The following is a 13,308-nucleotide window of genomic DNA, read 5'->3' on the forward strand; positions in this document are numbered from 1 at the left end:
AGTAGTAATGCTAATATCCCTCGAAGTAGGCTCCAGATAGTTAGCTGGAATGTACGAAGTATCCTACATAAGATCAAAAGAGGGGAGGTGCTTCGGCAAGCTAAACGCCATGAGACAGATATCTTGTTGCTCCAAGAAACACACCTCTTAGACACTAAAACTCCATGTCTGTCCTGCTTTGGATATAACCACGTTTTTCACTCGTGGTTTACTAGGGGCTCCCGGGGAGTGGCTGTTCTGATCCACCGCAGAGTCCTTTTCATACATTCACGATCATGGGTAGATACTCTGGGCTGATATATTATTGTTGCTGGCTCGCACTATGGTGAGCCTTTAGTCCTAGGTGGTGTGTAAGCTCCCCCACCGTATGCTCAGGCCCTTGTTGAACGCCTGATGGTTACATGGACAAATGTCCCAGATGGGTTGACAGTAATAGGGGGCGACTGGAATGACGCAATGCACTTGGTCCAGGGCAGATGGAGAGCTGCTGGGGGGCTGGTAGGGATGCACAAATCGTTCCTATGGTCCTTAGTAGATGGGATGGGATGGGCGGACGTCTGGTGGAGGCTTCACCCGACAGACCCAAGCTATACATATTATTCACACATTCATGACTCATTCTCCCATCTAGACTACATGTTTGTGCCTTCTAGCTACCTCCACAGTCTCAGATGCTGGGATGTTGCCCAGGGGTCAATCAGACCACTCTCTGGTGTCCACAATGCCATAGCGGCAGTAGATCACCTGGGCCGTCCTGCTGCCCTGCTACAGGCTGACATCGACAAAGCCTTTGATTCAGTCAGCTGGACCTATCTCTTCGCACTCCTGCAACGACTTAATATAGGCCCCAGATTCCTATCTTACATATATCTACTATACATAGATCTCACAGCCTCGGTGCGAGTGGGGGGCTCGGTCTACCCCAGGTTTTTTATCAGACGTGGTACTCGTCAGGGATGTCCCCTATCTCCATACCTATTTTCTCTAGCCATGGATCCGTTGGCGCAATGGGTCAGGGTGGACGCTCTTGTCCGGGGATTTGAGTGGTCACTGGATGTTTCAGAACGCATAGCACTCTATGCTGATGATGTTCTGTTTTTCCTCACTGATCCAAATAGAATGGCCCCAGGCTGCTCCGAATCATGCAGGTATTTGGTGAGACATCCGGTTTATATATGTACGCCAGTAAGTATATCCTATAGCTGTTGCATACAGGTAAGCAATCTGGGCATATGGTCTATGTATTTGACCATTGCCACAGATGGGCTAAGATACCTAGGTGCTTTTTGTCTGCCTTCCAGCCCACTTCGTGGGAATGCACTCGGAACAAGCAAAACGATAAGTAAAATGAGAACAAGTAAAAGGAGAGGTGAAGTCCTGGTCACATCTACCCCAGTCACTACACGGACGATTGCCATCTTTAAGATGGTATCCCTGCCTCGGCTTCTATACCAACTGAGGAATCATCCATACCCGATCTCGACCGCCTGATTTCAATAAATAAACGTGACATTGGGCCAATTCATGTGGGGCGGAGGCTTAGTCCGAGTAGCCTTATGAACCTGTTTTCAATCTACATAATGTGGAGGCATTGCATCCGCAGCCATCCAATGGTACCATGCAGTATCTCATCTTCTGGTGCTGAATGAATAGTGGTACGGCGACAGAGATGACCTGGCATACGCAGTGGAACGCTGGGTGATGGGCGACACGTCCATCTACACAGATCTATACAATGGGTTGGCGCTTCGGGCACTGCCACCTGCGAGGGGTGTGCTGTTCGGGTCTGGAAGCAGTCGCTGCGTCGCATGTGATGGTGGGGTCGACTGACATGAGAAACTCTATTGTGGCATAATGGCCTCCTGCCTCAGTTGGCCACATTAGCTGGATTTCGAGGGTGGGGTAATATTGGTATATCCACATTAGGAGTAGTTATGCACGGCCGGTCTCTCAAATCCTTCCAGGAGCTCCAAAGGGAATATGCTATGCCACACAATCTCCAATTTCGACATGCCCTATCCCATACATTAAAAATCTCGAGACCCTTCCAGAATTCAACCCACTGGAGGGCAAAGCGTTTATGGGAGACCTGGGTGACCATAAAATATGTACCAATACATCTTTACTAATAGCTCAACAAAACTTGACTGCCTCCGAGGGAACTAGGCAAGAGGATCTAGGCCTGTTTTAGGACGACGACTGGACTGAGGCTCTGGAAACCCCAAGAGGTGTGGCTATTGCCTCTCATCTACACCTTATAATAGAAGCACAAAAATATAAACAAACACTGAGTAAGTACAAGGAAGTGATGAGGAGTGAAAAAACCTCACATTTCTAGCAAAGAATTGAAGGCGCTAAAAATTCCTCTAAGGAACTTTTTAGAGCTGTGATGTCACTTACCTCGCCACCCATTTCTGAAACGGCGCCAACTCAATCTCTGTGCTATCAGATTGCTAAGCACTTTGTGCATAAAGTGGAAAGCATTTTTAATGAAGTAGGTAGCAGTAGAACCTAGGAGAAACCTTCCATCTCTGACAGGAAGCCGGCAGCAGATAGCTCTACTGAGGAACCTGTCTCAGTCCTGGAAAATGTGCTGGTGGTAGATTTAATGGCACAAACAAAATCTGGATCGCCAATCGACCCCTGCCCAGTGGCAGTGGTAAAAATGGTGCAAGATATAGTTGCTGATAATCTGACAAAACTTTTCAATCATATCTTTAGGATGGGAGTTTTCCCTAAGATATGGACAACGGCATCAATCCTGCCTATCCTAAAAAAAAAAAAAAACTTAGATCCAGAGGAAGTCAATAACTATCGCCCTATATCCCGCCTACCTTTTCCAGCCAAACTTCTGGAGAGGGCCATGAACAAACATCAACTCACATAGCTATTCAGATGATACTCGACACTGGTTTAGAACCGGTAACAGCACTGAGTCGGCCCTGATCAAATCAGTTGAGGAAATAAGGATAGCTCTAGAGAATAGAGGGAAGGCCACACTTATTCTGTTGGATTTATTGGTGGACTTCGACCCTGTCCACCATACTATTTTGGTGGACAGATTAGCAGCAATAGGTGTGCACGGAACAGCTCTCCATCTGCTTAAATATTTTTTGGAAGGATGCAATTTGTGGCTATGGACCCGTTTAAGTTTAACCCTTTTCAGCTCCCTTGTGGAGTGCCACAAGGCTCCTCAATTAGCCCTCTCTTTTTGATATCTACATAGCTGCATTGGCCCCAGTTATAAAATCCTTTGGCTATGATCTAATCTCGTATGCTGATTTATTTATTTATTTACGGGTTTTGTATAGCGCCCGAATCACCCCATACGGGGTATCTCTGCGCTTTAGACTGCTGCTTGGCCACTGAGGGAAGTATGATTAGAAAAGATGTGTTTTCAGTAATTTCCTGAAGACCCCTAAATTGGTACATTGGCGAAGATGTAATGGGAGGAGATTCCAGTAATGGGGTGCCAGATGGGAGAACGCCTTCCCTCCCATCCGGGCAAATTTGATGCGAGGGATTTGCAGGTATGCAAGTTGGCTGGATCTCAGTAATCTAGTGGGAATGTATCTAACAAGTTTCCGAGCAAAGTAGCCAGGACCCAAGTTGTGCAGGGATTTAAAAACCATGCAACAGATTTTGAATCTGACCCTCTTTTTTATAGGGAGCCAATGGAGGTCGTGAAGCAAAGGAGCTGAGGGGGTCCTGGGAAGTGCGTTATTTACTAATCGGGCAGCGGTGTTCTGGACCACCTGCAGTTTGCATAAAGATTTTTCTTTCGCTGCAATTAACAAGGCATTGCAGTAGTCCAATCTACTGATAATCAGAGATTGGACCAAAGATTTATGAGTAGATAAAGGAAGAAAGGGGCAGACCTTACGCAACATGCGGAGGGTATGAAAGCAGGTGTTGGCGGTACTATTAACATGTTCTTCAAAGGTAAGATCATTGTCCAGGCGCACACCCAGGTCCTTTACAACATCTTTAGGGGACGGGGCAGAGCCCAATTCCTCAGGCCACCAGCTAGGGGACCATCTTAGTTTTGCCTCTCCAAACAACATGATTTCTGATTTGTCAGAATTTAGTTGTAAATAATTTTCCCTCATCCAATGCGCAACTCCTTTCATGCCCTCAGAGAACAAGTCCGGGGTAAGTGGACTTGCTTTGTCGAAAGACATCAAAAGTTGCGTATCATCGGCATAGGATATGGGGTCAAACCCAAGCCGTCTGAGGTATCCTGCCAAGGGGGCTACATAGATGTTAAACAATGTAGGGCTCAAGCAGGAGCCCTGAGGAACCCCCTTGCTGATACCGGTAGTTGACGAGCTAAAGGGACCTAGATTGACAGTTTGTGTCCTGTTGGTCAGAAAATCAGTCAGCCAACTAAGCGCTTTACCTCTTACACCCATCTCCTCAAGTCTGGTGATGAGGACCTGATGAGATATGGTGTCGAAGGCAGCAGACAGGTCAAGCAGGACCAATAATACTGCCTGACCCTTGTCTGCTGCCATTCTGATGTTGTCTATGACCTCCACTAAAGTAGTCTCCGTACTATGTTTTGGACGGAAACCGGATTGTGATTCATCTAAGCATTGGGAAGATTCAATAAACATGGCTAGGTGTTTGTTGATGTGTTTTTCAAGGAGTTTACTGAGGAGGGGGAGCAGCGAAATGGGTCTGTAGTTGGTAAAGTCCTCCGATGACAGCTTCACATTTTTCTTAATAGGAACGACCTGGGCTGCCTTCCACTCCGCTGCAAGAACACCATCCTTTAGTGACTTATTGAGGATAGCACAAATAGGACTGGCGAGCGAATCTGACAAAGTAGCTGTAATTTTGGCAGGCATAGGGTCTAGCGGCGAGCCAGATTTGGTGCTTTTTAGAAGAGCAGCAACTTCCAATAAGGTGCATGCAGGGAAGGTGTCTAGGGTATGTAATGTCTCTTTGACGGGGATGGAATTTAGGGGCTGACTTGGGCAAGGCTACTAATCGAGGTAATTTTTTGGTATATGTTTTCAATTTTCTGAGACAAATAGTTTGCTATATTGTCACAGAGGTGTTGTGAGGGAGCAGCATCTCTATTACAAGCTTTGGGATTAGTAAACGTATTTAATATTTGGTAGAGTGTACAAGAGGAATTTTCAGCATTGTCAATCTCAGTTGCGATATGCATTTTACGGGCGAGTCTCAAATTTTTGTGATAAGCTGTTAGAGCATTTTTGAATAAAACTTTATCATTTTGATTGTGAGAGAGGCGCCAGGTCCGCTCCAATTTTCTGCAACGAGATTTCTCTGTTTTTAGAGTAGGTGTGTACCATGGGGCTTGCACATGTTTAAGAAGGTTCAATTGTGATTTAGATGGAGCTAATTGGTTAATGGCTGCTTCAAGGTTGGCATTCAAAGCTGTAACATGGTCATCAATGTCATCCAATTCATTGAAACATGGCGGGATAAAGAGGTCCTGAAAAGATTGAGGAGTAACTCTACGCCACTGTCTGAAGACTCTGGTGAGTCTGGTTTCATGTCTTCCTAGCTCCTGTTTGCTTAGGATTGAGAAGTCCACCAAATAATGGTCAGACCACTCAAGAGGAGTCGTCGCATTGTAGCGGATATCCGAGGAGTTCGTTAAAATAAGGTCGAGCATGTGCCCGGCCTGATGAGTGATATTTGTGTTTATAATACTTAAACTTAGAGTAGATAGATCTGCTAATAAGGAGAGAGTTTCCTTGTTACTAGTATTTTCTCCCTGGACATTAAAGTCCCCAAGTAATAGAAAATTATTCGTGGAAATTGCATGCGGAGAGATTATATCCAGTAATCGACATGAAAAATTAGTTAAAGGTCCAGGTGGTCGATAGACCAAGGCGCCTTTCCAGCAGAATTGTGAGTGTAAGTCAATTCTGAAGATCATTATCTCCATCAAATTGGTGCACTGCTGTTCTATAATAGTTACTTTAATAGGGTCCTTAAATATAAGAGCCAGGCCTCCGCCTGCCCTGATAGGCCTGTCTTGCCTTAGAATGCTATAGCCCTCGGGGAGAGCGATAGCAATATCGGGATTGGAATGAGGCTTAGTCCACGTCTCAGTTAGGAATCCAATGTGGGGATGATTAGAGGCCAACAAGTCCCAAATATTAATGGCATGTTTGGGTAGTGAGCGCACATTGGCCAGGAAGCAATTCCAGGTTAGAATTGATTTAAGTATCGCATATGGAGGCTTTAGTTGGGAAGGTGGTATCTTCAGATCGATACTATTGTAAGTTAAGCATTGAAATCTGCAGTGTCTGCAGGAGACGGGACCATCTAGGACAGCTGGGAACACACAAGTAGGTTTATGAGGATTCCTGTGATGGCTCTGAATTTTGATGGCTATGAGATCAGAGCTGGAATATTTTATGCGTCTTTACAAGTGGTTCCAAGGTAGCATTTGTAGGGGTACTTGCCACTGGCAGCGTCCTTGCGCGGACGGGCGCAGATGGGCTTGCCTTTGGCGCGCCTTCGGCGCGCCCGCTGCGCGTTCGCCAGGGCATTGATTTTAAACCCCAGTGCCCCGGAAGTGGTGGGGGGAGGGGGAGGAGTCAGGCCCTAGGTCCACCCTCCGTGCAATCGGCACAAGCCGTGACGGACCGGGGTGCAGGGCGTCTCCAACAACAAACAGCGAGTAGGTAATGATTAAAATTTTTAAAATGATGAAGAAAATATGTGCAAATAATGCAATCCGCACCTCAGCAGCAGCGCTCAGCTTTGTCCGCAGCGCGTTCGCCTGGCGTTGATTTTAAACCCCAGTGCCCCGGAAGTGGTGGGGGGAGGGGGAGGAGTCAGGCCCTAGGTCCACCCTCCGTGCAATCGGCACAAGCCGTGACGGACCGGGGTGCAGGGCGTCTCCAACAACAAACAGCGAGTAGGTAATGATTAAAATTTTTAAAATGATGAAGAAAATATGTGCAAATAATGCAATCCGCACCTCAGCAGCAGCGCTCAGCTTTGTCCGCAGCGCGTTCGCCTGGCGTTGATTTTAAACCCCAGTGCCCCGGAAGTGGTGGGGGGAGGGGGAGGAGTCAGGCCCTAGGTTCACCCTCCGTGCAATCGGCACAAGCCGTGACGGACCGGGGTGCAGGGCGTCTCCAACAACAAACAGCGAGTAGGTAATGATTAAAATTTTTAAAATGATGAAGAAAATATGTGCAAATAATGCAATCCGCACCTCAGCAGCAGCGCTCAGCTTTGTCCGCAGCGCGTTCGCCTGGCGTTGATTTTAAACCCCAGTGCCCTGGAAGTGGTGGGGGGAGGGGGAGGAGTCAGGCCCTAGGTCCACCCTCCGTGCAATCGGCACAAGCCGTGACGGACCGGGGTGCAGGGCGTCTCCAACAACAAACAGCGAGTAGGTAATGATTAAAATTTTTTAAATGATGAAGAAAATATGTGCAAATAATGCAATCTGCACCTCAGCAGCAGCGCTCAGCTTTGTCCGCAGCGCGTTCGCCTGGCGTTGATTTTAAACCCCAGTGCCCCGGAAGTGGTGGGGGGAGGGGGAGGAGTCAGGCCCTAGGTCCACCCTCCGTGCAATCGGCACAAGCCGTGACGGACCGGGGTGCAGGGCGTCTCCAACAACAAACAGCGAGTAGGTAATGATTAAAATTTTTAAAATGATGAAGAAAATATGTGCAAATAATGCAATCCGCACCTCAGCAGCAGCGCTCAGCTTTGTCCGCTGCGCGTTCGCCAGGGCATTGATTTTAAACCCCAGTGCCCCGGAAGTGGTGGGGGGAGGGGGAGGAGTCAGGCCCTAGGTCCACCCTCCGTGCAATCGGCACAAGCCGTGACGGACCGGGGTGCAGGGCGTCTCCAACAACAAACAGCGAGTAGGTAATGATTAAAATTTTTAAAACGATGAAGAAAATATGTGCAAATAATGCAATCCGCACCACAGCAGCAGCGCTCAGCTTTGTCCGCAGCGCGTTCGCCTGGCGTTGATTTTAAACCCCAGTGCCCCGGAAGTGGTGGGGGGAGGGGGAGGAGTCAGGCCCTAGGTTCACCCTCCGTGCAATCGGCACAAGCCGTGACGGACCGGGGTGCAGGGCGTCTCCAACAACAAACAGCGAGTAGGTAATGATTAAAATTTTTAAAATGATGAAGAAAATATGTGCAAATAATGCAATCCGCACCTCAGCAGCAGCGCTCAGCTTTGTCCGCAGCGCGTTCGCCTGGCGTTGATTTTAAACCCCAGTGCCCCGGAAGTGGTGGGGGGAGGGGGAGGAGTCAGGCCCTAGGTTCACCCTCCGTGCAATCGGCACAAGCCGTGACGGACCGGGGTGCAGGGCGTCTCCAACAACAAACAGCGAGTAGGTAATGATTAAAATTTTTAAAATGATGAAGAAAATATGTGCAAATAATGCAATCCGCACCTCAGCAGCAGCGCTCAGCTTTGTCCGCAGCGCGTTCGCCTGGCGTTGATTTTAAACCCCAGTGCCCCGGAAGTGGTGGGGGGAGGGGGAGGAGTCAGGCCCTAGGTCCACCCTCCGTGCAATCGGCACAAGCCGTGACGGACCGGGGTGCAGGGCGTCTCCAACAACAAACAGCGAGTAGGTAATGATTAAAATTTTTAAAATGATGAAGAAAATATGTGCAAATAATGCAATCCGCACCTCAGCAGCAGCGCTCAGCTTTGTCCGCAGCGCGTTCGCCTGGCGTTGATTTTAAACCCCAGTGCCCCGGAAGTGGTGGGGGGAGGGGGAGGAGTCAGGCCCTAGGTCCACCCTCCGTGCAATCGGCACAAGCCGTGACGGACCGGGGTGCAGGGCGTCTCCAACAACAAACAGCGAGTAGGTAATGATTAAAATTTTTTAAATGATGAAGAAAATATGTGCAAATAATGCAATCCGCACCTCAGCAGCAGCGCTCAGCTTTGTCCGCAGCGCGTTCGCCTGGCGTTGATTTTAAACCCCAGTGCCCCGGAAGTGGTGGGGGGAGGGGGAGGAGTCAGGCCCTAGGTCCACCCTCCGTGCAATCGGCACAAGCCGTGACGGACCGGGGTGCAGGGCGTCTCCAACAACAAACAGCGAGTAGGTAATGATTAAAATTTTTAAAATGATGAAGAAAATATGTGCAAATAATGCAATCCGCACCTCAGCAGCAGCGCTCAGCTTTGTCCGCAGCGCGTTCGCCTGGCGTTGATTTTAAACCCCAGTGCCCCGGAAGTGGTGGGGGGAGGGGGAGGAGTCAGGCCCTAGGTTCACCCTCCGTGCAATCGGCACAAGCCGTGACGGACCGGGGTGCAGGGCGTCTCCAACAACAAACAGCGAGTAGGTAATGATTAAAATTTTTAAAATGATGAAGAAAATATGTGCAAATAATGCAATCCGCACCTCAGCAGCAGCGCTCAGCTTTGTCCGCTGCGCGTTCGCCAGGGCATTGATTTTAAACCCCAGTGCCCCGGAAGTGGTGGGGGGAGGGGGATGAGTCAGGCCCTAGGTCCACCCTCCGTGCAATCGGCACAAGCCGTGACGGACCGGGGTGCAGGGCGTCTCCAACAACAAACAGCGAGTAGGTAATGATTAAAATTTTTAAAATGATGAAGAAAATATGTGCAAATAATGCAATCCGCACCTCAGCAGCAGCGCTCAGCTTTGTCCGCAGCGCGTTCGCCTGGCGTTGATTTTAAACCCCAGTGCCCCGGAAGTGGTGGGGGGAGGGGGAGGAGTCAGGCCCTAGGTTCACCCTCCGTGCAATCGGCACAAGCCGTGACGGACCGGGGTGCAGGGCGTCTCCAACAACAAACAGCGAGTAGGTAATGATTAAAATTTTTAAAATGATGAAGAAAATATGTGCAAATAATGCAATCCGCACCTCAGCAGCAGCGCTCAGCTTTGTCCGCAGCGCGTTCGCCTGGCGTTGATTTTAAACCCCAGTGCCCCGGAAGTGGTGGGGGGAGGGGGAGGAGTCAGGCCCTAGGTTCACCCTCCGTGCAATCGGCACAAGCCGTGACGGACCGGGGTGCAGGGCGTCTCCAACAACAAACAGCGAGTAGGTAATGATTAAAAATTTTAAAATGATGAAGAAAATATGTGCAAATAATGCAATCCGCACCTCAGCAGCAGCGCTCAGCTTTGTCCGCAGCGCGTTCGCCTGGCGTTGATTTTAAACCCCAGTGCCCCGGAAGTGGTGGGGGGAGGGGGAGGAGTCAGGCCCTAGGTTCACCCTCCGTGCAATCGGCACAAGCCGTGACGGACCGGGGTGCAGGGCGTCTCCAACAACAAACAGCGAGTAGGTAATGATTAAAATTTTTAAAATGATGAAGAAAATATGTGCAAATAATGCAATCCGCACCTCAGCAGCAGCGCTCAGCTTTGTCCGCAGCGCGTTCGCCTGGCGTTGATTTTAAACCCCAGTGCCCCGGAAGTGGTGGGGGGAGGGGGAGGAGTCAGGCCCTAGGTCCACCCTCCGTGCAATCGGCACAAGCCGTGACGGACCGGGGTGCAGGGCGTCTCCAACAACAAACAGCGAGTAGGTAATGATTAAAATTTTTAAAATGATGAAGAAAATATGTGCAAATAATGCAATCCGCACCTCAGCAGCAGCGCTCAGCTTTGTCCGCAGCGCATTCGCCTGGCGTTGATTTTAAACCCCAGTGCCCCAGAAGTGGTGGGGGGAGGGGGAGGAGTCAGGCCCTAGGTTCACCCTCCGTGCAATCGGCACAAGCCGTGACGGACCGGGGTGCAGGGCGTCTCCAACAACAAACAGCGAGTAGGTAATGATTACAAATTTTAAAATGATGAAGAAAATATGTGCAAATAATGCAATCCGCACCTCAGCAGCAGCGCTCAGCTTTGCTGATGATACGCAAATTGTTGTAGCAGTCAGGAACCATCTCCATTAGCAATTAATTCAATGATTGCATGCTAGCCGTACGTTCATGGATGTGCTCTAACTAAATTCTAATAAAACGGAGTTGGTCCTCTTTGGAAACTATCCCTCTCTTTGGTCCCCGGGGTTGTGGCCAACGAATCTAGATGACTTGCCAGCGCCAGTAGAAAAGGCTAAAAATCTTGGGTTAATCATAGACAACAGGCTTACCTTTGCTCAGCAGATCAATGCCCTGACATCATCCACATTTTTAATTCTGAGGAAAATTAGAAAGATCCTGCCCTTCATCTCAGTAAATTCTCAACAAGTGGTCATATCAGCGCTGATATTGGCCTGATTAGATTATTGTAACAGCCTTTACCCTAACTTGTAGGCCCAGCACCTTACGAAACTTCAGGTACTGTAAAACGCAGCTGCCAGAGTTCTCTCCCATACACCTAAGTATGTATCAGGTAGGAAAACAATCAAACAACTACACTGGCTGTCGGTGAAGGAGATGATCCAATTCGCATTGTGCTTCGTGTACAAAGCACTGCACAAGCAAGGACCACAAGGATTAGAGCAGAAATTCAGATGGTACACACCTAGTAGACCACTTAGATCCTCTTAATCTAGAACTTTGATGGTACCTAAATTTAAGATAATGAATGGGGGGGGGGAGGGGGGGGGGGCAGAAGTTTCTACCTAAGCACTATAAAAAGCTGGAATAAACTTCCGCTATCCATCCGATCGGCCACTTCCCTACTCAATTTCAGACGGGAGCTGAAAACATGGCTTTTTAGCTCATCAAACTTCTGGTAAGATTCCTGAATCTCTCTTGGTCCGATCAGTAGGTTAGCACCAGGACACCATTTGGTAACAGAACGCTTTACAAGTCTTCCACATCAACATTCAGTTCAGATACTTACATTGCATATACTTTACTAGACATAGGCTCTGGAGGGCTAGCCTAATGGCATCCCCTACATGCCAACGATGTGGCAACAGCGACGGTACCTTCATGCCTACGATTTGGCTGTGTGGTGCGCTCACTAGGTTTTGGCAGGGGTTCCTGAGTGCCTCTCCGAGGTGCTGCTTGGGACCTCCCCATGTCACCAAATTTGGTCTTTTTACACATCAGAGACGAAATTGGGGGCAACAGGCATAAACAATACTTACTGTTCTTAGGCCTTACTTTGGCGAAACAGGATTTCGCCAGACTATGGAAGGCTACATCCCACCCTCTGCTGGGCGTATGGAAAAAGGGTATGGATTTATGCATGGGCATGGAAGTGCCTATATTTAAAGCTAGGGGATGTCCACAGAAACACCCCAAAACCTGGCAGAGATGGGCAGACTACTGTGGCCTTTATTTGGAGCCGCTGACTCTGATGGCAATGGCTGTAGAGAATGAGGGTCGATAGGGATGCTTGCTTGTATAATACTGTATGACTTAATAGCATTGGTGATATCGCCGGCGCGGAAGGGTGAAAGCTGGGGAGTGCAGCAAGGGCATGGCACAGTTTATTGTATTATTGAATGTTACTCTGTTTTTGATACGTACTGACATAGATACTACTGCCGTACATATGTACATTGTTTTGAATATGTGCGAATTCGGCCCGAAAGGCCATATGTGGTTGTCAGCACAAATAAAAATCTATTTTGAAGAAAAAAAAACTTGAGAAGATAAACCTTCAGCGGTACTAACCTGGGACTGTATCCGACCCGCGTTCCATCGCGGTCGGCCTTAACTTTTGACCTTGACCCAAACCAGCTCGACCAGATAGCTGCGGTTGGCGCTTTATGCTCTTAGGCACTATATTGCAGTGTACTGTTTAAAAATTCATAACAGACAAGTTACTTACCTTTGGTAAGGCCTTATCTGGTAGAGACAGTATCTAACCGCAGATTCCGTCCCTTTGAATTTCCCAGGTATCAGAAGATTTTTCTTAGAGCAATAACACTGCATGCCAGTAGGTGGCGTCGGTCGGCTCCACATGATGTCATCAGCGTCATCCGCGGCGAAAGTAATGTCTGCTCACCTATATAGGCACCACCTGACACATTGACGTCAGTTACTTTTCACGACTTTCCACGCCAGAAATGCGGAGCCCTGAAGAGTACTGACATTGGTGTGTTTAAAAACTATGGCCCTGAAAGGGAGCAACCTTGAACCTAGAAACTAGTCTGCAGTGCGGGGAGGATGGGTGGGCCAGTAAGGAATCTGCAGCTAGATACTTCCTCTACCAGATAAGGCATTACTGAAGGTAACTTCTCCATCTGATAGAGACATCTAGCCGCAGATTCCTTACCTTTGAACACGGACGGACTGGGAACTGAAACTAGCCCTGGCAATCAGCTTGACCGGCCCCCAAGGGGGGTGGGGGTGGGGGAAGAGTGTGTGAGTGGGAAGCAGCACTCCGCTGCCGATTTTGATACAGGCGGCACATATTGGAGCAC

This window comes from Triturus cristatus, chromosome 9 (assembly GCF_964204655.1).
Source record: "Triturus cristatus chromosome 9, aTriCri1.1, whole genome shotgun sequence".
Classification (NCBI taxonomy): domain Eukaryota; kingdom Metazoa; phylum Chordata; class Amphibia; order Caudata; family Salamandridae; genus Triturus; species Triturus cristatus.